This window comes from Electrophorus electricus, chromosome 3 (genome assembly GCF_041902795.1).
Source record: "Electrophorus electricus isolate QZ-2024a chromosome 3, ASM4190279v1, whole genome shotgun sequence".
NCBI lineage: Eukaryota > Metazoa > Chordata > Actinopteri > Gymnotiformes > Gymnotidae > Electrophorus > Electrophorus electricus.
This window is the reverse complement of record NC_137499.1, coordinates 21,616,991-21,639,490: the sequence shown is the minus strand read 5'-3', so window position 1 is coordinate 21,639,490 and position 22,500 is coordinate 21,616,991. Positions and strand designations below refer to the sequence as shown.

The 22,500-nt window shown below is 47.7% G+C and overlaps 1 protein-coding gene across 11 annotated transcripts in view; it reads left to right on the top strand.

Annotated features, from left to right (window-relative positions):
* The window catches only part of LOC113583264 (axin-2), a 61,287-nt gene that overhangs the window by 13,204 nt on the left and 25,583 nt on the right, over positions 1-22,500 (top strand). For 7 of the 11 annotated variants that reach the window (XM_081710579.1, XM_081710582.1, XM_081710580.1 and 4 more), the window contains 3 exons: positions 1,315-1,455; positions 9,027-9,387; positions 9,638-12,113. The gene's annotated coding sequence lies outside the window, so the exon portion shown is untranslated. Of the gene's footprint in view, positions 1-1,314; positions 1,456-9,026; positions 9,388-9,637; positions 12,114-22,318; positions 22,403-22,500 lie in introns of all 11 variants that reach the window. The other 4 variants (XM_081710583.1, XM_035528770.2, XM_081710586.1 and 1 more) reach the window with 3 other exon arrangements.

Below are 22,500 nucleotides of genomic sequence, written 5' to 3'. Positions count from 1 at the left end.
TTAGCTGATGGGTTAAGTCACATGTTGGGGCAGAGAAAACGCTAAAGCATGCAGTGCAGGTGGTTTTAAAGGACCCAGGTGGGAGAGCACTACTCCTGTGGTAGCTGTGCCAAACCCCAAACCCCCTGGAGGGACGCAGCACTGCAGAGTTTAGGGTTGTCTTAGATTTAACACGACTGCTTAAACCCTGTCATTTAATCGCCAAGTCCCTTTCAGGTGATCTAGGTGTGCAGGGAAAACAGGAAATGACACAGGTCTGTGGTCCTTCTGAGCCAGAATATGACACCTTGGCTTTGGGGTAATCCTGCATCAGTCAACTCTGAGGCAAAAACAAATAAGATGAGAATGGATAGACCAAAATAAACTTTGGGGGAGGGTGGGGGGGTGGGGGGGTTGAAATAAACCACAAGGATTAGAAATGTGCAAACATTGTGAATTCATACCAAAGGTGTTTCAGTGATTTTAAAACATTTGATGTTTAGGATGCCCAGAAATATCCCCCAAGACAGTGATGAGAAGGGAAATATTGATATTGATATTTTGAGATCACCATTTAAGACCTTTATCAATGGAAATAAAGTCTTCTTTATTAATTATATTAACTAATGATGTGGACAGCTGATGCACAACTGCATTTCCACGTTCTATGTTCCTTAGTGCATATTTGACATTGTTAAATTTATGTAAACTTGATTGTTCGATTAAAATATTATAGCCTGTAGTTTCACGACTACGAATATCACAAATTTACAACTACCGTAAAAAAGCACAGCATGTAAAGGTCATCAAAAGAATGAAACTTGTGTTGAGAAAACTTTAAATCAATGGAATATTTTAATCATGATTCAAAGAATCTTAATTTCAGATGAACTCAACAACCTGTCTTGACCCAAAATCCAGAATAACAGTGTCAACCAACACTTCAGTCTTAGATAGCTGGTTAGCTAACTGTTAGCTAGTTATATTGCTAGCTAGCTGTGATAGGTTTATCCATAATGTTAAAATAGTTTCAGATAACTGACAGCTTTCATTATGTGCTAGTGTTTTAATTGATTTCAAAGTATGTCTCTGTTGCGTCTGTAAATACTTCAGTGAGGACTGTGATGTAGCTAGTCGTAAAAGAGCTCTATGTTTACAGAAAATCATCTGTAGAGAAGCACATAGCCAGTGTTTTATGCCTCATGACTCAGGATCGGTTAAGAGAGGAATTAAACAACGGCGTGCCCGTGAGCGAGTTCACGGTGCAAGAAAGTCACTTATTCTACTTAACTTCCGTGTTTGTACTGACATGTTCTGGTTTCTCTGTCCTCACAGCCCATCAGGGGACCTGACCATCAGTCATGGAGCTCTGGAGCTGAAGTTTTCAGCCACATGAACAGATGGAGATGATAGTACTGAGAATGGTGATGTAACCATCCGAGTCCCTTTTCGCCTGAAGGACCGGCATGTCTAAAGGTACAGTCCCAGAGAGACCTGCAGCTTTTGGACACTTGTTGACTTTGTCTTATGTAAATTTGTATTGTGGATTAAATGAAACCAGTTGGAACTACTGGCTATATGTCATTCTCAGAATTTGATCTGGGAGCCAAGCTGCAAACACTGTGTGGTCTAGATGAACTACATGTACCTAAGTCTACCTTGTGTGTGTGTGTGTGTGTGTGTGTGTGTGTGTGTGTGTGTGTGTGTGTGTGTGTGTGTGTGTGTGTGCGTTCATGTGAGTGTGTGTGCGTGCGTGTGTGCGTGCGTGCGTGTGTGTGTGTGTGTGTGCGTGCGTGTGTGTGTGTGTGTGTGTGTGTGTGTGTGTGTGTGCATAAGATTGATTGACTCATGTTTTAAGCATGAGTATCTATGAACATCACAAATAGAAATACTCTTCCACCAAATTGTTCCTTGCGAATGAATCCCTGCTGTAATCTTGTGTGGGTAAAGCCTTCGGTCTGACAGCTCCCAGCGGGCTCGAGGAAACGAATGCACCAGACGGACGCTTTGCAGTCCACATCCCTCAGGAAGGGCCTACTAGTAGAGCTTCATTATACGCACGCAGGCACTGTACTGCGCTTGTGCTGTACACATTCAAATACATTAGTGAACTTCTTCAGTATGCCGGTGGTTGAAGATTAGCCTGGATTCTTTGGTTTGCTCTCTACCGAAGATTACTGCCTGACAGTTGCGAGGACACTCACTGCACGCGTGTCGTTTGTTCGCATAGCCGCCTTTTCCATCAGCACCAGAGAAGGCGGTCTTGCGATAACAATTCAAGAATGATGAACTCTTCGGCCCTGGCTTTCTGTGCTAAATATAAATACAGAGCAAAACACTTGCAGATAGAAATTCCCAAGATGTTTACTAGAATGCTTAAGGCGACACAGGACTGTAGAGAAGCATTTCTGTTCTTCCTGTGGAATGAAACATCTCGTTTCCTTGAATGCAGTAATAAAATCGGTCCTTCCGTGTCTCTTTCTCTGTTCCTCCTCCTCTGCTGTCTGTGTTTTACCTGCTGCCGTTCTGTGGCTCTTTACGGCCCTTCAAATAGACTGGTTTAATGAAACTACATCCCAGAGTTTCACGAACTTAATGGATTTTCTCCTTCTAGTGGCCGGTAGGATTTAGACCAAATTCTGAAGGACCCTCAGCATAATACCAGAATTGCTGACCCAGAGTGGAGAGCAGAAGTAAGGAGTGTGTGGTGGTTGGTGTGGGGGGGAAGTAAGGAGTGTGTGGTGGTTGGTGTGGGGGGGAAGTAAGGAGTGTGTGGTGGTTGGTGTGGGGGGGAAGTAAGGAGTGTGTGGTGGTTGGTGTGGGGGGAAGTGAGGAGTGTGTGGTGGTTGGTGTAGGGGGGAAGTGAGGAGTGTGTGGTGGTTGGTGTGGGGGGAAGTGAGGAGTGTGTGGTGGTTGGTGTAGGGGGGAAGTGAGGAGTGTGTGGTGGTTGGTGTGGGGGGGAAGTGAGGAGTGTGTGGTGGTTGGTGTAGGGGGGAAGTGAGGAGTGTGTGGTGGTTGGTGTGGGGGGGAAGTGAGGAGTGTGTGGTGGTTGGTGTAGGGGGGAAGTGAGGAGTGTGTGGTGGTTGGTGTAGGGGGAAGTAAGGAGTGTGTGGTGGTTGGTGTAGGGGGGAAGTGAGGAGTGTGTGGTGGTTGGTGTGGGGGGAAGTGAGGAGTGTGTGGTGGTTGGTGTGGGAGGGAAGTGAGGAGTGTGTGGTGGTTGGTGTGGGGGGAAGTGAGGAGTGTGTGGTGGTTGGTGTGTGGGGGGGAAGTGAGGAGTGTGTGGTGGTTGGTGTGGGGGGAAGTGAGGAGTGTGTGGTGGTTGGTGTGGGGGGGAAGTGAGGAGTGTGTGGTGGTTGGTGTGGGGGGGAAGTGAGGAGTGTGTGGTGGTTGGTGTGGGGGGAAGTGAGGAGTGTGTGGTGGTTGGTGTGGGGGGGAAGTGAGGAGTGTGTGGTGGATGGTGTAGGGGGGAAGTGAGGAGTGTGTGGTGGTTGGTGTGGGGGGGAAGTGAGGAGTGTGTGGTGGTTGGTGTAGGGGGAAGTGAGGAGTGTGTGGTGGTTGGTGTAGGGGGAAGTAAGGAGTGTGTGGTGGTTGGTGTAGGGGGGAAGTGAGGAGTGTGTGGTGGTTGGTGTGGGGGGGAAGTGAGGAGTGTGTGGTGGTTGGTGTGGGGGGGAAGTGAGGAGTGTGTGGTGGTTGGTGTGGGGGGGAAGTGAGGAGTGTGTGGTGGTTGGTGTGGGGGGAAGTGAGGAGTGTGTGGTGGTTGGTGTAGGGGGGAAGTAAGGAGTGTGTGGTGGTTGGTGTAGGGGGAAGTGAGGAGTGTGTGGTGGTTGGTGTGGGGGGGAAGTGAGGAGTGTGTGGTGGTTGGTGTGGGGGGGAAGTGAGGAGTGTGTGGTGGTTGGTGTGGGGGGGAAGTGAGGAGTGTGTGGTGGTTGGTGTAGGGGGAAGATATGGTAGTCAAAATGGAACATAAACACTCAAATATGTACCAGAAAGAAAAGATGGACAAAGTGCCGTAATAAAAACATAGTGGAGATGACGATCATACCGTACCCTCACACCTGAAACGTGTGTGTATGTGTGTGTGCGTGTGTGTGTGTACCAGAGAGAGAGAGAGACAGAGAGAGAGAGAGAGAGAGAGAGAGAGAGAGAGAGAGAGAGAGAGAGAGAGAGAGAGAGAGAATGAGACTGGCTCATAACTACCTAAGTCCTGTTACAACCTGATAAACGCATCTTCAAAAGCATCAGTGCTGCTAGTGGAATAGCCAGTTAATTGATTTTTCTCTACTTTCTCTTTATCCGCTTTTTTTTTTTTTTTTTTTTTTTTGCTTAAAGAGTTAATTACATTTCCAGGACGGGCAAATCCTATCCAGCACAAATGCTTACCAATCTGTAGACGTATTTCCAGAATTTTAGTGCTGCGATAAGGGAAAGAAAACCGAGAAGAACTATCCTGTCCTACGCAGCTTTTCGGTGTGAGATAAAACTGCATTGTATGTGTGAGCAGTAAGATTAAGAATGGTTTCAAATGCCGGCAGTTGTTGAAGAAGGGCTTAACCTTCGCAGAAGCAGGTGATGATCTAATTCAGGGGCTGGTCACTGCCACGCTGGCCGCCTCCCTCTGTCTGGGCGGGTGTCATTCTCACACCCCTTCACACTGTGTCACTCTCGCAGCTATAGGGGTTCAGGAAGAGGGGTGGCCCTCACACATTGCGCACTCTATGCTGCCTAGCGCTTTCGTTCACTCTTCTCTCTCTTCCTCTCTCTCTCACTCTATCTCTTTAGTCCCACCCCAGCTCCCTCCCCTCCCATTATCTCTTTCTTGCCCCCTAAGAGGACCACCCCAGGGTAACAGGCCCAGTCACCGAGAGTCGTGTGGTTTCTAGGAGGGTGTTCCATAAGGCAGTGGGTTGCCTTGCTGGTTTTTATGGTCAGAAGGGCCCCGAGCCAAGACCTCTTCTCCTCTTTTCACAAACACGGCAATCTGTGCACCATATGAGGGCCTGTTAGAAACTCCCTTGCTCCCTTTCTCTCTCTCTCTCCATCTCCCTGTCTGTCTCTCTCTCGCTCCCTCTCTCGTTCTCTACCTTCGATCTCTCTTTCCCTTCCTCTTGTGAGCCCCTTTTCACCCTCACTATTATTCTCCCCCGGTGTGGCGTGAAAGAATGTCACATGGAACTGTGCTAGTGTTGTGGTAGAATTAGTGAACCGAGAGACCCCAGTGATGTTCTGGCCCCTGTGACTCTCTCCCATGTGTTATTTAAAGTTCTGTGCAAGTCCTGAGAGCACCAGCAGCAAACACAGACACACACATACCCCAGCCCGTTTGTTATCACCATGGTAACCCCATGTGCCCAAGACAGTGGGCAAGGATATTTCTAAGTTTTCAAAGGGAGCGAAACAACATCAGAGGGACAGAAAAGGAAGAAGAAAGGAGAGAGAGAAAGGGGAAGAGATGAAAGAGAGAGAAAGAGAGAGAGACAGAGAAAGAGAGCCTAGCTAAAGTGCAAACAGATGGATGTGATGTATCCTTCCGAGGCTGCGGCAGGGAACCACCTGTCTGGCGCTGCTTTTCCGCTGGGAAGGACAGGGGCAGCGCACTTATCAGGTGTGACCTGCTCCAGAGCAGCGGTCAGAAGAGCTCTGAGTAAAGGGGAAAAGGACGTGACCTTGAACGAGTGTAGTGAAAAGGTTAAGAGGTAGGGGGGCAAACCTGCACCACACACACCCTCCCTTCTCTCTCTCTCTCTCTCTGTTTGGCACTGTTGTCTTGATAGATATATGAGAGGATGAAGTATATTTAGATGTCAGTCCATTATCATACATTTTCTATTTATATATTCAGGGTGAAATTTGCAACAAATAAATAAATAAATATACTGTACTGGTACAGACAAAAGAGATGGAGGAAGAATATTACAGAATCAAAAAAGGAAAGATATGAGGAGAGAGTTTTAAAGAAAGAAGGAGAGAAACGTAGTGTGAAATGGGGAGAGTGACATCACGAAAAAGAATGAATGCGTGAGATGAAAAAAGATGGAGAGAGCGAGAGATTAAATGACAAAGTGGGAAAGAGAGAGGGACAGAGAGGTAGAGCGAGGTAGAGAGAGGGACAGAGAGAGGTAGAGAGAGGTAGAGTGAGGGACAGAGAGAGGTAGAGAGAGGGACAGAGAGGTAGAGAGAGGGACAGAGAGAGGTAGAGAGAGGTAGAGTGAGGGACAGAGAGAGGTAGAGAGAGGGACAGAGAGGGACAGAGAGAGGTAGAGAGAGGGACAGAGAGAGGTAGAGAGAGGTAGAGTGAGGGAAAGAGAGAGGTAGAGAGAGGGACAGAGAGAGGTAGAGAGAGGTAGAGTGAGGGAAAGAAAGGTAGAGAGAGGTAGAGAGAGGGACAGAGAGAGGTAGAGAGAGGGACAGAGAGAGGTAGAGAGAGGGACAGAGAGAGGTAGAGAGAGGTAGAGTGAGGGAAAGAGAGAGGTAGAGAGAGGTAGAGTGAGGGACAGAGAGGTAGAGAGAGACAACGAGAGGTAGAGAGAGGGACAGAGAGAGGTAGAGAGAGGTAGAGTGAGGGAAAGAGAGAGGTAGAGAGAGATAGAGAGAGGTAGAGTGAGGGACAGAGAGAGGTAGAGAGAGAGACAGAGAGAGGTAGAGAGAGGGACAGAGAGGTAGAGAGAGGGACAGAGAGGGACAGAGAGAGGTAGAGTGAGGTAGAGAGAGGTAGAGAGGCTAAAAGAAAGTGAGATAGGGAGAGCTGGGGACCAAAATGTGAATGACACAGCAAGAAAGTTGGCGTGGGAGGGAAATAATGTTCAGCGTGTTTAGGAGAGAGCATGCCGTGCTGGCAGGCCAGAGCGGAGGAGTGGAAGAATATCCCCCTCTGCCTTTCATCTCCCCCAAATCTCCCTGTCTTTCATGTAGGCTTCATGGTCTTATCCTCTTACAGGAGATCTGTGTGTGTGTGTGTGTGTGTGTGTGTGTGTGTGTGTGTGTGTGTGTGTGTGTGTGTGTGTGTGTGTGTGTGGGTGTGGGTGTGTGCGTGATGTCATATCCTGTTGACCAAGGGTTCCATAGGAGTTTGGTGGTCATAGCATTCAGTCAAGAAAATATTCTTGCATCTGCTACGCCGAAAGAAAAAAACAAAACTCACATCAAAGTCGTACCCTGTTCCCAAAACAAGCTGTACACAGTCTATTGTGCCTTAGACCATAACCCAACAGCTGGGCTGCTCCGTAGCCGTGGTAATATACAAGATGGGAAATAATGCCATTATCCAGAGAACAGTGTCTGGCATGCGTTCAAGGCCACAGACAATGTTGTTCTGCAGCGCGAAACCCGCACGCCTTCTTGCAGCAGCCCTAACGAAGCGGAGGAGAACAGAGCGGATCCCAGCATGGCAGCCCTCAGCACGCCACAGTCTAGGGTGTGCCCAGCTCCAACACACCTGGCCCTGGTCGAGCATTCGATCGCTGGCCGCTGGGTTGAACCGAGTACGTGAGATCAGGGGGAACCGTAACACCCCCCACCCCACCCCGGCACTGCGGTTGCAATTCCCAGATCTCAGGGTTTGTTGACATTCTAACGTGCCATTACCAGGTCTGTAGGTTTGATGTCGGCTTGGACTCGGTCATCATTCTTAAACGAGGCGCTTGACGTTAACCACGTGTCTTTGCCCATGCCTCAGGAACATAAAGTAACCTCTGATATCACTGTGTTACTGACAAAGTTGCCGAATTTCACGTAGAACTGAAGTAAAAGCTCATGAATACATTCTTAATTACGCTTAAAGGTTCAAATATTTCAATTCAGTGGCGTGTGGTAGCAGGTCTCCTTTAGATTGTCAGTGCCTAGCGTTTGAGTGGTGATAGCTATGACACATTCTGATATCTGATACACACACACACACACACACACGGAGAGAGAGAGAGAGAGAGAGAGAGAGAGAGAGAGAGAGAGAGAGAGAGAGAGAGAGAGAGAGAGAGAGAGAGAGAGAGAGAGAGAGAGAGAGAGAGAGAGAGAGAGAGAGAGAGAGAGACTGACTTTGCTGTAGTCAGGAGGGTGTCCCTAACCTCTAAAGCAGTCATATAATACCCTTTGGTCCGCTGTGTTTCTTGTTTCCCTCTGTAGACAATACTAATCTTCTGTTTGTATTGAACAGTTAAGAAACATTGTTTGCTGTCATCTTCATCATCTCTCACAAACCTATACCCCCAACCGATCATGTTTACTTTAGCCTGACTGAAAATCCTAATGAAACAACCGTCTCTATGGCAACACTAGTCCTGCTTTGTTCAGATGTGGAGCGGATGAGTGTATAAAGTGCTGGAGGGCATTTTAATTCTCTCTCTCTCTCAATCTCTCAGCTGAAAGTGTCCCTGTAGACAGGTTAACCAAGAGCGCAGACAGAAATTCGCTGAGAGTGATAGCAAGGTTTTTACTGTTCCAAAGAACATGAGGAATCTCTCTGGAATATCTGAAGGTGTCTCTTATAAATCTGTCAAGCCATAGTGTCCAGTAGGTCTACCAGTAACAATAGCCGGATTGTAACTTCTTGAAAATTTATTTTTCAAGGATGATTTTGGGGTCCGTAATTTAAGTTCTACTTTTGGGTGAAACATTTGGTAGATATAAATGCAAAGGTTTTATTTTCCACAACAATTTGACGATATCGCTGCTATAATGAGACGCACGAGGTTTGGTGGCAGTGAGCTGGCGGCATTTAAGCGATGTTTAATGAATGAATCCGCCTTTATATTCCTTGTCTTTGCACCTAACGCACGCGTCGCGCGTTATGTTGCGTTCAGCTGTTGCGTGCAGCGTGTACAGACGTGCATGCGCGCGCACGCTAGCAAGCCGCTGCGTGCAACGTCCGCGTCGCTCCTTCCGCCCGCGCGAGCCCGCGTCTCTAAGTGTAACTGCGTTCAGTTCATCACACCTTCCGTTCTCATTGTCAAATGAGTAAAAACAAAAACAAGCCATCCAGAGTGATCTGCTTAATCTTCCCCCTCTTTGTGTGTGTGTGTGTGTGTGTGTGTTTTCTCTCGCCTTTTCCCACTCAGGCCTTGATGTTTTTCCAATAATTGGCAGCCGAGGTCGATTCCCCACCACCACACACACACACACACACACACACACACACACACACACACACACACACACACACACACACACACACACACACACACACACACACACACACTGCACCCCTTCCTGCTCCTTTTAAGAGATGAATCACTGGCTTGCGATCAAAGCTGGAGTCCTGTATGGTTACAGCCGGCACAAAGGGGCGTTAAGGCTGGAATCTCGCCCAAGTCACCCACTACTGCCACGCAGATGGGCAACAAGGCACCAGGGGTCAGCAGCACAGTGGCAGAACTCTCACTTCCTGCACGGAGCGCTTTCCACCCCGTCTTTCTCTGTGTGTGTGTCTATCTGCTCAGTTCAGTTCACTTCAGGCTTTATTTATCCAAAGCAAAGTGGGATTTCAAAGCTTAACCATTTGCAACTGAACATATTTAACAAAGCTTTGATAATAGTAATATTATTTGTAATAATAACATTAATTGTTATAATAATAATCATCATCGTCGTCATCATCATCATCATCTCTGTATTGTCTCCACTATCCCTTCCTGTGCTCTTATCTTTCCTCTCCATCCTTCTTTCTCAGCTCGGGTCATAGTTGTGGAGGAAGCCCTCGCAGACCGACTGCGTTCTGCGGCTCACCAAACTTCCTCGGAGAAACATTTGCATTTCTCTTCAAAGCGACAATGTTTAAGAGCTCAGAAGAGCAGGCCAAATGGACCCCCCTCTTCACACACACACACACACACCTGCCCCACCCTTAATCTCACTCACACACACACACACACACACACACACCCCTTTGCTCTTATCCCACACTTTGTGGATGGAAGTTTTGGAAGGAATAAACAGGCAATATGTGCAAATAAAGTTATAAAGAGCGAGCGATCTAGCGGTATGTGATGTCCTGGTGTCAGCCAGAGGGACTTTCCCTGCGCCCGGGCGCCCAGGTGGCGACTGTTTACATTAGCATAGCTGGGCACAGTTTCGGAAAAAAACATTGATAAGATCGCTAGGACGAGAGAGAGAGAGAGAGAGAGAGAGAGAGAGAGAGAGAGAGAGAGAGAGAGAGAGAGAGAGAGAGAGAGAGAGAGAGAGAGAGAGAGAGAGAGAGAGAGAGAGAGAGAGAGAGAGAGAGAGAGAGAGAGAGAGAGAATTCAGAGTGATCTTGGCTCTTCCATATTATGCTGATCTTTTGGGAAAAATACCCCAAATTCTGCCAAATCACCCGAGATTCAGTGAAAAGAGCGAGGAAGTTGGACACACGGGGTAACTGCACGTGCGACATTTATATAGGACCCTGCGCTAACACGTGCAGTCACGATCAGCACTTACATGAAACATATGGAGATAAAGGTGTACTTCGGGTAATTGCACTTAGAAAGATTTCATAAGTCAAAAGGGCTGTAAGGCCATAAGACATGCACTGACATACATCTCCAGCAATGACAGCTGTTATTGTAGAAGTCAAGTACTTTAATAAAAATAAAACTACACAGGCTGCTTCCTCGAAGCTTACCAACGCTGAGGTAATAATTAATATTGCGAAGTAGAACGGCAAAATAAAACCCCAAACAGCGCTGAAATCAGAAGAAAAGCGCAAAGAGTATCAGAAAGAACCATATGTCCCAAAACTCCCTACACCCTCCCTCACCCCAAACTCCCTACACCCCACCCCCCACCACGGAGCGCATGATGCCGAGGGTTTATAGTGCGCGATAATTATTCAAACGCGCGCATTACGGAGCCAGAGGAACGTGCTCGTGGCGTGCGCCTTTTATGTGGCCATCCTGCGGAGAGAGCGCGGCCCTTCGTTCGCCCACCATGCCGCGCTCGTTCCCAAACCGTCGTTTCCCCCAAAGTTTGCACACAATAAACCATTTCGCGCCTTGCCCAGAGCGCGCCGTCCGGCCCCCGCGCTCCTCTCTCTCTCTCTTGGCTGCGGTTGAAACGAAAATGTTCATTTTGACTCGGAGGAGCATTTCAAAGGCGCGCTCCGTTTCATCTCGGAGCGCGCGCGGTCACTTTGGCTAAGGCGGAATCGTGCGGAGGATCGAAACAAAAAAAACGGTTTCATTTCTCTCCTCCCTCGCCCCGTGCCTTTAGTCTTGAGAAGGACAGAGGAGAAAGTGAGGCATTACTCATCCCGCGTGTGTGTAAACGCTCCGTGGGAGCCCATTACTTTACACAAATGTTCTCTATTAAGCAATAGTTCTGACTCATTCCAGTCGCCCGCACACATTTTTGATGAAGAACTTGTAACAATTAGTGCAGAATTCACAAATAAACTAAATGAAGGCAACTGGGGAAAGCTAACATAATCGCTTCCCATACACCAATTCAGTAAAGTCAATACATGAGGTTTTCCAGCTAATATCCTAATAGCACCTTTGAACCCTTGAACCCTTTAGTTACAAACCAGCCTCTTTTCTAAGGCTTATGGAACTCGCACATCAATGTTCCAACATTATTTATTAAATAGGTGCATGTGACTCAAACTGTTTGTAGAGTGACCAATGGCAGAAGGCCACATATAAGGCTCACTGATATTACCTCACCCATTAAAGTGTTGATCTGTAAGGACGCCTTAGGCGTATGGGGCTGGGATGACCCCTCAGGCTGGTGTCCACTGACAGAGTTGTCCGTGACATCTGGGAACGGGTTTCAGAAGTCAACGCAGCAAGGCAGATTGGTTGTGTTCACGGAAGAGTGCGTTGCGTTTCTGATTGGTTGCGCTTACCACATGTTGAAAGAAACATGCTCTGCATTCTCCAAACTTTGCGGAGTCACCACACAGATATGGTCATTCTAAACCTGACCCTGGAAATTAAGACTAGCCCAAAGGCTGATCTGATTTACTGCTGACGTGACATTTCTCAGACTTCTCTTTCTCCAGGCCAAATGTGTGGAACCTGCAGTGCACTCTCGCCGGAAGAAACTCTCAGCGTCGATAGTCAGGGTCACCTGGCACTAGCGGCCTTCATCCGTCCTTGATACGGGAGAGCGGACGAGGACGACGGGACGATGAGGATGGTTAAAGAAGAGGGACGTTCACATGCCAGGTGTGTAATTACTCAAAGATGCAGACGGCAGAGCAGACAGGGCGTCTCAGACGCACAGACCTGGGCAGACCCGACCTTCACGCAGAGTGGAATGAAAACCCCTCAGGTTTTCTTTCCGGACTGTGCCCCCCCACCCCACCTCATTTCAGTTCCCCGAGACACCCGAGTCTGAGGTGAGTTTTTGCAGCTCCCTTTAACTAGTTGAGGCGTGCATGCACCGAGCTGGAATACATCAGTGGGAATGAGTGAAGCATGTGATCTTGGGGGTCAAAGAATCCCCTGCATGTTACACAGTGGAGGCTGTAGAAAGGTACTGTTTAGTCAGCATGAGGCATCAGAAAATCCGAAGCCTCCCTACAGCCAAACAATGCAGCCAAGAACTGCAGACGAACACTACAACCAAACACTGCAGCTAAACACTCCAACTAAACACTCCAACTGAACAGTGGTGGCTCACTGGTAGATGTATTTGACTTGTAATCAGAAGGTTGCCAGTTCAAGTTCAGTTCAGTTCACCACTGCCAAGTTGCCACTGTTAGGCCCCTGAGCAAGACCCTTAACACTCAATTACTCAAATTGTACTCAGTGATAATTGTAAGTCACTTTGGAAAAAATATCAGCTAAATGGTCTAAATGTAAACAGTCCAAGCAAACATTGCAGCTGAACTCTCCAACCAAACAATCCAAACATACACTGCAGCTGAACACTCCAAATGAACACTGCAGGCAAATTCTCCAACTGAACACTCCAAACGAACACTGCAGGCAAACGCTCCTTTGCCCTGACAGCAGGTTCAGTGCTTCTGAGTGTGTCCTCACGTTCATAATGCAACCTGAACGTGTCCTAAGAATGCATGAAGACAACCATTTCAAATGAACCTCGCAGTCCTTTTAGCATCAAGACCTGCTAAATTAGGTTTAACATAAAGTCACATCTTTCCAGGCTTTGAATCATGATTCCATCAATGTCCCCCCATCATAGGCGTCTGACTCATAGCCTTTGTCAGAACCACCTGGTAGACAGTTATGGCAGCAGAAACACCGTCTCTCTCTCCCTCTCTCTCTCTCTCTCTCTCTCTCTCTCTCCCTCTCTCTCTCTCTCTCCCTCTCTCTCTCTCTCTCTCTGTCCTCTCTCTCTCTCTCTCTCTCTCTCTCTGTCCCTCTCTCTCTGTCTGTCCTGCTCTCTTTCTGTCCCTCTCTCTCTCTCTCTCTCTCCCTCTCTCTCTCTCTCTGTCCCTCTCTCTCTCTCTCTCTCTCTCTCTGTCCCTCTCTCTCTCTCTCTCCCTCTCTCTCTCTCTCTCTCTCTCTCTCTCTCTCTCTCTCTCTCTCTCTCTCTCAGTACATCTCAACACTGTCCGTTGTTTTACAACGCGGAGTCTCTCCCCGACCTCTGCGTTCTACCCAGTGAAGCTTTAACCTTCACGCTGTTCATCTGAGGCTGCTGTGATTTGTCTAAATCTCCCACATCAAAGGCAACATGCAAATTCTACAGACGTTTGGAGCATTTGATGTTTTTTTTTTCCCCCTTTTTGTGTGTCAGGGCACAAGCCCGTGCGCCGATTATCATGACAGCATGCGGCAGACGGTGGGGAGAGGTCCAGTGGTTGAGCGGCTCGTGTCTGACGAGACAAACGCCAAACTCGTTTTGGGTGTTTTTTGCCCAACTAAGGCAGAGCAGCGGTCTGAGCAACATAGGCACTGAACTCTTCGACGCTGAACTCTTTGAGATTGGACCACACCCCACCTCCACCCCACCTCCACCCCACCTCCACCCCACCTCCACCCCACCTCCACCGCACTGAGTATTCTACCCTTCAGCTTCACAGGGTCTCTCTAGTTTTCTTTTCCGTATTCATATCACTCCTCTCATTGTAGCAGAACTGCTGTATTTTATACCTCCCCTTTAGCGGTTTTCTGGCTGACTTTACTGAAAACCTGCTGAATTCCTCGTGCATTTCTGATGCCTCTTTTGACCTGTGTGAACGCCAGTCCTGAGTTTAAGGGAATGTTGTTTGTACCAGTCGGTTCTGACCACTACATGCTGATCTAATTGATCTAATAGATTTTCATCTTCAAGGATAGAGTGCAAGAGTGTGTATGTGTGCGTATAAATGTGCGTGTGTTTGTGTGTGCATGTTTGTGTGTGCATGTGTGTGTGTGTGTGTGTGTGTGTGTGTGTGCGCGAGTGTAAATGAACTGTAAAAAGTATTAGTATATCTTGAACTTGCCCAAGGCAGAATGCTTCTTCACTAGATTTGTGTAAACTACGCTTCTCAAACTTCTTATTGCGATGTGACTGTGTGTTACAGAGCCTTATTCTCTGTCTTTCTTTCTGTGCGTGTGTGTGTGTGTGTGAATGTGTGCCCGCACGCGTGTGTGCATGCATGCTTCTGTGTCATCACAAAAGAAACAGGATTTTTTTTTTCACATGCTTATCAGGGTAGTTATTTTTATTTGTCGGTTACTGTGAGGGTTAGCCACATAAAAGGATAACTTTGCCTGTGGGTAGGACTCACTCACACAATTCCTCCTCAGTGCTTCTCATTCCAGAACACTGCCGGAACCCTGATGCTCTTCTTTTGATTGGTCCTTTAATGTTCCGGAATGCAGAATACATTAACCGGGGGTGGGGGGGTTGAGGTGAGGGTGAGCCAAGAGGGGAGGATGATGCATTTCTTTTGAAGGAAAGACACTTTGGTCTTTGGGCCGCGCCTCTGAACGCGGCTAGGAACAGTGCTCGCTGTGCATCACTCGCTTATTCAAACAGGCCTTATGTGCCGACGTATTAAGGCACCTGTTATGGCGGAAAACGGGCCCCGGAGAGACGGGAACGGAGAGTGAAGCGGAGAGGGCTTGGCGGGTGTTTATGAACTGTTTGGCATTAAATAGCTGCCGCAGATTTAGAATCGAGCCGTATTGTACTATAAGTGCGCCAGGAGTGTTGCTCAGACTTGTGGTGTGTGTGTCGGGGGGGGGGTGTTCTGTCAAACTTTCCCGGGAGCACGAAGAACATTAAGAGAAAGAGAGAGACAGACAGACAGACAGACAGAGAGAGACAGAAACGGAGAGAAAAGCAGGAAAAAAAAGGAAAATCAGAGGGCGACCGCGTCTTGGTTCCGGATGGCCCAACATGGAGGTGCTGAATGAGTTTTAATTGCCTGAGCTCTGCAGACACCCCTTTCTTCCCACTCATTGCTGTTTGGTGTCAGTCCAAGGATTTCTAAAAGATGTGCAGGCCTCGGTAGAAGAAAGTGTGTGCGCGTGTGTGTACATGCATTCCTGCCTGCATGTATGTGTGTGTGTGTGTGCGCGTATGTGTGTATGTTTCGTGTGATGTTTGAACTATTGTTTGAGAAGAACGTAAAAGTGGACCTCTGAACAGCTCAGCCACCACCACAGATGAAAAAAAAACCACACACACATTTTGGGCTTGACGGACAGCTTAGCAGGCAAAACCACATTTCTCCCTTTTTTTCTGGACGTCAGAAGTAGTGCCAGAGAAAGAAGATGAGAGAGAGATGCTTCTCTCCTCTCCTCTCCTCTCCACTCCTCTCTGGCTTTTGGTCTGTTTTCTCAATGCTAACTTCAAAAGACAAACCTTGCCAGAACGCATTGTTATTCACACTGGAACCTTCACAATAAGACTAACAAGAGAAGGCTGAGGATTCGTTCTGTTTATACCACAAATACAGAAAGCGCAAAAAAAGAGGAAGAAAAAACACAGCAGATTAAATCCTTAACTCCGGATTTAATACGGCATGGACACGCCATCGTCACAGACACGCAAACAGACAGCGGTATTGGAAGGCGGGCGTGTGTTTAGCATGTGGGGAGAGCAAACGTCCCTGTGATGTTGGCGTAGCATGAACATTTTGTGGGGACAATGTGGAGACATTTGGCTAGTCCCAACCGGGAGGCTTTTTTTCCCCCAAAGACTTCAGACTTCATTTACAAAAACTACAGAGACCCAAACGATTCTTTTGGCTACTAAGGTTCATGTTAAGGTCCCCCTGAAGTAAAACTCAGGTCACTGCAAAGCACATTATCGCAGACTTGTGAGTGTGTGGGTGTTCGGAAGAGGTCTCGAGGTGAGAAGTTGTCATTAGCTATGTCCATGTTTGCTCCTTCCCTGCAGTTCACGGTTCTTTTTAGAGTGTCAGCCAGCTTGTGGTTTTGCCCATGTCCGGTGGACAAATCCAATTCCCTACATATTTCCCTATGTTGTTACCTATAATGCACCAATGTACACTGCTTACGGTCAGAGGTACCACAATGCACAGCGGTGTCCCACAGCAGACGTTAGCGCTGTATGTATCAGGATTGTAACAGGCATGATGACAGGTTCAGCACCGCTGTTCCAGGTCGAGCCCAAACGTAACGGCCCAAACGTAATGTAACATGGAATAAGCATTGCAATATTTCATTCAACGGTTTCCACTGATAGAATGGGAACGAGGCTGTAGCTACTGACCTGGGTGTTAAGAGTCACGACAGGGCCCATTTGAAGATGTAAAACGTTGCCAAACTGTTGTGTTTGCTTATTGCTGATGTTTAGATGATATATTTCTCATGCAGGCTAGTTTTGTCCTTTGAATTCTGACTACTGTCTCCATTACAGGTACCCCATAGTATGTTACGTAGGACCATCTATGTGACGATCAGTGAAATGGGTAAATGGGTTGACCACTTTAGACAGAACTACTGACGTCGTTCCCGGTTCTGGAGTCATCGCAGAATGGCTGCGTAGTGCAGGGAGTCTTCACGCATCTCCTAGGTCTCTGCATGCTGTACAGGCATGAGAGGGAGTTGTCTCAGCTGTGCTAGCACCTCGGGCCAGCCTCCAGTCTCCATAGAGCTCGCACATTTCAAGATCTAGAAGGTCAAAGCGATGCTCACGAAACTGTTTCGTGGCAATTTTTGAGTTCTGTGGAAGACTCAATCTAGTCCGGTCCAGTTCTGCCCAGTCTGGTGCTGTCCAGTTCAAACCAGTCCAGTCCAATGTTGTCTGGTTCAGACGTGCCCTCGGGCCAAACCACTGGCATGGAGCATCAATATCTCTGTTCTTACGTACGGATTTCTTAGTTCTCGATTTCATAATAGCACAACTCTTGCCGCACGAGAATGGAGCGGCGGAGGTTGTTTTTGTGAACGCGCGGCCAAAAGGCTGTATGTCGTTACCATTGGTGGTCCCTCGTGCCTTGTACATAACAGTGGAAAATAGGTCAGTATTAACACACGGCAACTTCCACACACACCACAGGACTAACCACTGCCTCGACTGCCTGTGTGTCTGTACCGCGCTCGTTGACCTTTGGATGGACGCGGCGCCACCCCGTTGACCCGCGGGATGGTGTGAGGAGCGGACTGACGTCAGCGCTGAGAATGATCCCTTTTACCACGCGCTGTCTGACATGAGGAGGACAGAACACCTTTGACACCGGCGACGTCAGGGAGCTGAACAACGGCCAGCTTTGCTTTCTCTCCCCGCCGGTTGCGTTTCGCCACTCTGCCCAATGACACACGGCTTCCTGACGTCAGAAAACATGACTCGCAGTGTAGGGCGGAGAGCGCCAATTTCACAGAGTTGCGTGCGGCTCAAGTGAGGGGCTTGTGGGTAAGGAAGCTACAAACAAATGTCCAGTGTGACAGGAACTGTTGAGAAAGCGTCTGACCTCGCTGTGAGGAGCACGTCAGACCTCACTGGGAGGAGCACAGTGCTGATGTACAGTGGCTAACGGGTCGCCAGGGTAATATTAATTAGCTCATGATTTTGGTGTTTTATGGTTTAAAGGTGATCCCAAAAAGCAAATGTAACTTGATGGTTGCTGTTGGTTGCTGCCTATAAGATGCCTGTTGGGGCCTGAACATTAGTGTTTCCATAGTTTGACATGTTTGTTTAATTCATTAATTTCCCAGTGGAACTGGTAACCTGTGGTAAAAATTCTTCTTTGCAAAAGTTCTTCTCAAATTATTCTCCTGTGACTCAAACACGACTTTGCCTTTTTTTCCCAAAATATGGATATCATTCCCTAGTCTGACAGTCAGACTGAAGAGTGTGGAGAGCGTGGAGAGCATGTCCGTTCAAACACAGGAAAAGCAGAGCAGGGTGTGCTTACAGCGGGGCTTCAGGACCATCAGCTTAACCTCCCCCGAGGGCAGAGCAGGACAATCGGACACCTCCCTAAACTCGATCTGTGCCTTTCTCCGTTACTGGCGTGCAGACAGAGGCACCTGTGTCATACCTTTCCCACATTCCTCGGGGTGCAGGCAGGGTTGTTACCGCTGACGACGTGAATGCCCTCCCAAGAGGTCTGCTCCACAACAGCAGGGGATTCATGGTGGGAGAAGTTGTGCGGGCTCGCTTCCTGCTGCCGAGGGATTCGGACAGGCTTTTGCTGTCGCTCCTGCTATCCCAGAGACACCCTCTCGAGGAGCGACATGAATCCCTTCGGCCTTTTTAACTTCGGTCGTGTGTTTGGCATGTCCCGCTCTTGTCCGCCAGGATGAGGATGCTGGAGTGAAACCTTTAAATGAATGTTCCCCGGCACTGGCTGGATGGTTTTATTTTTCTGAGGTTTATTTTTTGGGGGGGTGGGGGAGTTGTTGTCGTTTTTGTCATTGGTGGTGGTGGTAACGTTGGTGGTTGCAGCTCTGTCGCAGTAACGCAACACTCACCACAAAACCTCTTACCAAACTTGGGAGTAATCTTGGGGCAATTCCGGAGCTGGACTGCTTTATCCGGAATGAACACTCCAGCTGTAGCTCCTAACCTGGCCTAGGCGCAAATGTGCAAGTAGCACGAGACGCTGCATGTTGTGGGTACAAGACTCTTCAGAGGACTGCGAAGAAACCTCTCTGAGAGTCAAAGACCCCCAAAACTCCTTCACTTCAAAGAAACTAAAAATTCTTTAGTCTTCCCTGAGGGAAGGAAGAGAGTTGAACCGGATCCATGGCATACAAAAGATCTGACTTCTAACATGCTTACTTTAATGCGATTACAGGCAGGCAGTGAGGATCCAACCTTTTTCTTCTGCAAAAAGAGAGTAATTAATAGATATAGATAATCTTCTCCTCCCTTGGGCCATCTTTAAAGAGGAAGACTTGTTTTTGTTTTCATAATGAAGTCGGTTTATGTGTCTTATTTTCTGTGAAAAGATCCCAAGTCTAAGCCTAAGAAATTAGCGGGGGGGGGGGCGCAAAACTTCTGGTAATTAGAAGTATTACTTCTCGGAGCTAAAAGCACTTCTAAAAGAAAGGACAAAAAAAACAACATTGTTTTGGAGTGGGTGGGTTTTTTGGGGGTTTTTTTTTTTTTGGTTTGCAGTCTGAGGTTCCCAGACACTTATCCGGTCTGGAAGTTGAAGTGCTCTTCATGAGCAGCTAAAATGTGGCCTCCACAGCCACATCTGGTTGTGTTAACGGGGATTTCTGAGTCTGAAAGAGGGAGAGGTCGAAAGAACGACACAGAATTTCCTAGAGCGTGAGCAGAGAGGCCCATCTGTGGTGGATTTCTTTACATAAGTTGAATTCAAGCACCTCGATGTGCCCAAAGCACAGCTGATAAAGAGGGTGGGTTAGGGGGATGAGAACAAGAGACAGGGAGCAGTTTAATGGGTTAATGGGAAAAGCACCATTCCAAGTACCAACTCCATGACCCAGCTTTCCAAGGCCTTTAAAAAATGGGCCTTGGTTTGAAAAGGCGATTCATAAAATTCATGAGCTAGAACACAAGTGACAAGCAGCACAAACACACACGCGCGCACACTTTGAGAGAGTTCTCTCACGCCATACGATCGCTTCTGATCTGCTCCATCATCAGACTCGGCAGAGTCCACTTCCGTTCTGTCTGCACTAAGACGTGGCCCAATTTGTATCCCCCGCTTGCATTTAAAGAAAGTGACACCACGCAACTCTCCAATGCCACTCTCTCACTCCGGCACACGCCGTTTAAGACGACCCAGATCGACTGAACCTTCACAAGGACCCCTTCCGCTCACGTCTCCCGGAGTGAGCACCACCTCGGAAGTGTATTACTAACACGCCTCAGCCCACCGATGGCGTGCCAAACTGCATTTACTTTTCTCTGTCTCTCTCTCTCTTTCTTTCAACTGGCAGCTGTCAAGAACGTCAACGCGCAACACAGGACGATCGAAGGAACCTGTGTGGCGGTCACGCGTGCTTTTCTGTCACGCGAAGAGGCAACCTCTGTAGAAAATAGAGAATTTCTGCCTCATCAGGAAGGAAAAGTAGTTCGATATGGGGGGGAGGCAGCCCGGTTTGCGTTTTGAAGACAGGAAGAGTAGAGGACAGGAGAATGAGAAACTTGCGAAGAGAAGGAAAGCGAGCGTCATTTGATCTGTGCCGTCCGTCAAACGCAACGCGGGCGTTTCCCCACTTCATCTGATGCTTCAGAGCCCTCAAAGTGTGCTATAGTCTCTTTGTTATTGCCGAGCGCATCGATTAAAGGCCGCGTATCATTAAATCATTCATGAGCCTCCACAAAGAGCCGAGAGAAACTTTGGATTGGGGAGCGTTTCTTGTCAGGTGGCCTCCCGCGTCCTGCTGGAGCCAGTGTGCCTCGCAGGGGGCAGGGAGCCAAAATGATGCCGCTGTTTTGCGGTTCTTCCGGAAATGAGACCGGAGTTGAAGGTTTCTTTTAATAACTGTTTCATGGTGAGATTAGCTGTGATTCTTACTCTTCGTTTTGAATCCCTGGTATGGTAGAAAGTAAGCCCACAAAGCCATCATTGTAGTTCACACACGCGCACACACACACACACACACACACACACACAGAAAGAGAGAGAGAGAGAGAGAGAGAGAGAGAGAGAGAGAGAGAGAGAGAGAGAGAGAGAGAGAGAGAGAGAAAGAGTCAGATTGTTAGTGTTTGTCTCAGCGCTTTGATAAACCTTTTTTTCTCATTATCCATGTTTTTCCAAACCTTTAGGAGCTTTTCTCATCTACCTGACCGAGAACTCGAGGTGTGAATGCTTTGTTCCAGAAAACTCTCCAAGAAGCTTCCAAGAAGTTTTTTTTTTACAGTCTCCCTTTTTTTTTTTTTTTTTTTTTTTTTTTTTTTTTTTTTTTTACAACAGGTGAGATGAATATGAGCAGGACAAAGAATGCTGGTTTAGAGGAGCCTTCCAGTGGGGCTTCTAATCCCAGACATTCAGACGTTCCTTTCGCTGCCACTCACGAGAGTCAAATACAAGCCGCTGTGGCTTTTAACTTGTTCCGGCATTTGAAAATATCGTCTTGCGTGGGGCTTTTTTTTTTTACTTTCCCTCCGTAAAAGTTACATCTTCACTCTTGTCTTCTTCTCGCTTCTCTTTGCGTGTGGGAGACGGCAGGAGCCAAAGCTCTGATCCGCTTTACCAAACCTTCTCTCCCTTTCTCCCTCTATCCCGCACACACACACAAACACATCTACGCACACAAAAACACACTCGTGGTTAGTGTGTCCCCTTGTTTCAGTGACAACGCTTTGAAGTGCATTTATAGGCCGAATAAAACTTAATTCGAGTTGTGTACTCGAAGGTACCTGCCTAGCTTTTGATTTAAACATAAAAAAAGGGATCTTTTTTTTCTTTCTTCAGTGCATATTTATGCATATTTAACGTTCTCATAAATACAGGTATATTGTCTTTTTGTTACCTCAAATTCCATCTTTTGTTAATTCATCCTTATTCTATGCATCTTTTGTCTTCTTAAAAGTGGGTTCCCCTCTAGAATTAACACCCTGTTTAAAAACATCCCCTTTAAATTCTCTTTTAAACGGTGCTTTAGCCTGATGATGTCATCACAGACGGCTCATCTGAAGGTAAAGAAGGGGTGTTACATCACTGCGGTCACCCACCCCGCCCCTCACCACACACGCTTTGGAATCAGACCAGCGGACTGCTCTCACAGGTGCCGATCGCGTTTCACTTGAGACTCACTCCGAGACTCCACAGGAAGGCTGTGGGAATGAAAAGAAGGGAATGTTTGGGGAGAATCCAGGAGCCGCAGAGTCGGCTCGGTTTTTTAGACGCGACGGGGGGGGGGCAAACTAGGAGGGTGTCAGGTACAACCATAAGCCCAAAACACTGCCGGCATAGTCAGAAATCTTATGTGACCATTCACAAAAACATACGACACCTCTGGAATGAATAGGGGGAGGCTTTGGAACAGAGGAGCCTGGTACAATGCCATTTCCTCTCCCGCAGGCTGAGGGCTGCCCTGAAAGTGAGCAGAATAAACCTTGTCTCTGGAATGTCTTTGAGAGACTGTATCCTAGTTCTTTTTTCAAGGTGAGCGACCAGCAAGTTCTGGCAAACACCACCTTTCCCACCTCCCAAGAGAACAGAGATGAAACTCTTTCTCTCTTTCTCTCTCTCATGAATGAATG